At 39.8% G+C, this 4,047-nt stretch overlaps 1 long non-coding RNA gene across 1 annotated transcript; it reads right to left on the reverse strand.

The window, feature by feature from the left end:
• Positions 1–1,394: 1,394 nt before the first annotated feature.
• On the reverse strand, positions 1,395–3,616 carry LOC143460435 (uncharacterized). Its single transcript, XR_013117880.1, has 5 exons — positions 3,406–3,616; positions 3,221–3,290; positions 1,813–2,212; positions 1,599–1,690; positions 1,395–1,510 (listed from the first exon to the last, which is right to left on the reverse strand). It is a non-coding gene; the product is annotated as an uncharacterized LOC143460435 (long non-coding RNA).
• Between the last annotated feature and the right edge of the window lie 431 nt (positions 3,617–4,047).

Consider the following 4,047-nt stretch of genomic DNA (forward strand, 5'->3'; position numbering starts at 1 on the left):
TACGGGTGCAGCGAAAATACATCACGATAGGAAGAGATTACGGAAAAAAGCTTTTGGCGTTCAACTTCTGACAGTTCCAATTTGTCCAAACATAACTCATCGTGCAGTGCCGACAACTCATCGTTGGAAAACTTGTTCTCTATGCAAGTCCTGATCCATAGTTTGAACCTGGTAGATTTCCCGTGGTGGATTGCTGTGAGTTCCGTGTATGTTAGAAGCACGTCGAAAGTTTCTTGCACGTTGCCTGTGACAACGTCCAACAATGTGACCATATTCCCCACAGTTAAAACACTGAAGTCTTCTTCTCTCTTCCCGAGGTTTTCTTGCTGTCTTCATTTCTTTTCGCAGCTGGAAAATTTCGTCCTGAAGTTTTTCGACAGTTCTTTTTAATTGTGATACATCCTGGTGATCTCCTGTAACCGCTGCTACTTCTGACGTCATTATACGTGGTTCATGATGCGTCCGTTCTGCGTTTTCAATAATGTTCTTTGCTGTGGCGTAAAAATCCGGTTGTGCATTTTTAAAGTTATCGCGTAAGATTTGAGAGGCTTGTTGACGATCTCTCAGTCCTCGAACAAGTAGGTTGTACAGCACACTGCTGCGCATTTCATGCTGTTCGTCGTTTGGATAAGCCATTTTTCCCAATTGAGCTATAGATTCAAGAAAGTTTCTTACGGATTCGTCAAAACCTTGAGTTCGATGAAAGAGTTGTTGCATGGCATGCTTTTGTGAAGATAGTCCTGAAACCGTGTCTTTTGCTTTTTCAATGAGTTCGTCATAACTAAGCTCGTAGAGTTCTTTACGATCATCGGTCATGGAGAATCTCATGTCTCAAGCTTTGCAGAAATGCATTTTTCTTCGCCGCATCTCCGATGCTTTAACGCTGTCGCAGAAGGATTCGAATTCTTTGAGAAAAGACGAAAAACTATTGCCACGCTGGTAACGAGGCGGAGAGTAAAAAAATTCAACTTCAGTGAAACTTGATAAAATCTTCTGTGCTTCTAAGAGGTCGTGCCGTGCTCGCCAGTGTTACGTTTTGTTGTTCTCACTCTTAGAATTACAGGCACATGTTTTATTTTAAAAGCAGTTAGGTCAAGTTTTCGTTCACACAGCTCATTTCATGAGCTCCAATACAAAACTGTCAGTGCAACTACTTGTCGGACACACGTCGATAAAAAGACACAGGTGCTTAATTAACCACGGAAACGCGCAATCGGCAGCAAGGGAGAAACGTAACAGAAAACAGGGCAAAAACAAGTGTAACAGAAACAACAGAAATCTTTTGCTGCCAGGTAAGAGGTGAGGTAAGACACGGCTCGATATTAATTCTCTATATCGCCGAACACTTCACATGCTTAACTTCCAAAGAATGTTCCTCATGTCCTGGGAATCCTAATGTTCAAGGAAGGTTCATTTCCACGTCACAACTGTTTGTGATCGGATTGAGAAGACGTGATTCAAAGTCACTGTCAGAAAAGATTGTGGTTGCCAATCGTGAGTTAATTATACCCTGTAGAGAAGGAAAAATAAGATATAAACTTCAGGCAGGGATTTGTCACCTTGAGTTTGGTGAGGAAAAACGGCACTATATTACCTACATCGTGCGTGAGAAAAGAGTAGTCCAGTGTGATGGTGGGGAAGTAGGGATAGTAGAATATGATGGTGTTCGTTCCAAGATCGATCGCTGTAGCTATATATTTTTTACGAAAAAATCAGCCAACATTCCAAAACACGACGTCAATAAGAAAACTGCTTTCACGAAAGAAAACAAGTCTCAGCATAATACATAAATTATTAAATGGCGAAAACTACCGAAATGTATCCTTGACATGGAGATAATCACAACAAATGAGCATGAGGAATTTCAGGAAATTCAGCCACAGTACAACTTGGAAGGTGAGGCTGGTAAACACTGGAAGGATTTGTCGACGGCCGTTCTGGACAATATTGCTCAATCACTTATTGACTTTATACAGTTTTCTGTAGAAAATGCAAAGTCAAAGATGTTTGCTTATCGCCACTATCTCTTTTTACAGTGTTCAATGACAAAATTAAAGATTTACGACTTTACGAAGTTAAGTACACGGAGAAATATCTCACTAGCAATCTTGCATCAAATCTCCTGGAGTTTGTTCGCAGCAAACTGTGTGTACAACAAGTGAGGAAGCGATGGGTAGACAACTCTTTTATTTCCCATATCACTGTGGGCAACCTTTAAATAAAGTACAGTGGGACCTCGTTAATCCGGACCACTTCGTTTCGTCAAAAAATGTCGGTTTAGCGGGGTATCCGGATTATCGGAAAGTAAAAAATCAATCAATCTTGCAAATGCAGCACCGTGTACAAAACGCAGTAGCCTATGCACCTTACTCCAATTCTAAGTACAGACTTTCTGGCTGGACAGCAACTAAAACAAAATTAAATTTTTTGTATGATTCGACCCAGTGTCGAACCCCAGAACCACCGTATTAAAGACGAATGCTCTCCAAGTGACGAACATTCGGCCGCAAATCGGTTTGACAACCGCTCTTGCATGGCGAAGCATTCCGGCGGGACCAGCAGTCTTGCACTTTCTTAGACCTGTTTCCAATCTTTGCGCAATGCGACATCAAAAGCTGATAGCACGATTGAGTTGCAGTAGTATGTCTTCAATAGATTGCCGCACTCAACCGATGTAATGTACGTATTTTTTTGCGACCGCGGAAGAGTTCTTTGTTACGGTTGATGAACAATTTAATTTTTCGTTTCTAAAATACTCTACAGTATTTCATAGTATGCTATGACTAAAAAGATGTGCGGCTAAAATTTTTTACAAAGCGCAATGCTGTACAGTACTTTTGAATCAATAAAGACCGCAACGTTATTATGCGTAGGTAATCGGCTATTGTTTCGTCAACTAACTACCCAGTGTACATAGTGTATTAGGACAATCGTGAATCATTTTCGCTTAACTGTTAATAATCCGGTTTATCGAATTTTATTGCTATTGATTTAGCACATTTGTTCCAAAACTTTTGTGTCGGAGTCGGACAGCGGGGTTTCCGGATTAAAGGGGTAAAATGCATAGGAAGAAATCCGTTCCCGGCAGTTTTGTGTTGGATAGCGGGGATTCCAGTTGTTCGGGGTACGGATTAACGAGGTACCACTGTATTTTGATAAGTATCAGTGTAGCTGTAACGTTTACCTTGTATGGGTGTTAGAAATAGAAGCCATAATTTACCTCACTCTGCACCTCTATCACTTGGACTACAATAGTGCTTCCAAGAAGTTGAATTCCCCAATCAAAACGTCTGTTGATGAAATTAAGAGCTGTTCACAATCACATACAGTTCAGAAGATGTACGATAGTATAAGTGCATACCAGCACTGGGATGTCTTTGTATATATAAAGAAATTTATATGTACTTCTTCTTGCCAGATGTAGCACAGCGATGCCGCCAGTTAACTGGATTTTTCCATGGCATGTGCAGCCTCTGCCAGTCCCATGTTTGTGCATTCTTAGATGTTATTCTAATGATGGTGTATCTGGTTGGCTCCACATTCTTTTATGTTCGCTTATTTGTTTGTATTTAAAGTGCACAGCAATTGTTGTGCCAGTTTAGTATTTATGCTTCACTATAAATACTACTTCTTAGTCTTAGTGTAACCAATGGTTTTGTTAAACGAGCATTACCTATTATCGAGGTGTAATATGCCTATTGGGGAATGTCCTGATGAAAAAACCTAACGACCATGAAAGGGTTGCCTCAGGGGCGTGGTTGGAAATTCCATCAACAGCAAATTATGATTTACACAAATAGATATATTGGTATGTTCAATTTCAGTGATAATAATTAATTGGAGTGATAATAATTAATTGGAGTGATAATAATTAATGTGAGAAAACTTAAATATGGTAAAAGCACAAATGAAATCACAAAACATGTGAGACTTGCACAACAATATGAACATGCCTTCAATACCGACAGATTGGAGCTTAACCACATTAAAATGATAAATCCTCTTCTTGTATGTTTTAAAGGGCTGAGTTGACTTTTAAAACAGTAA

Source organism: Clavelina lepadiformis, chromosome 5, assembly GCF_947623445.1.
Source record: "Clavelina lepadiformis chromosome 5, kaClaLepa1.1, whole genome shotgun sequence".
Lineage (NCBI taxonomy): Eukaryota > Metazoa > Chordata > Ascidiacea > Aplousobranchia > Clavelinidae > Clavelina > Clavelina lepadiformis.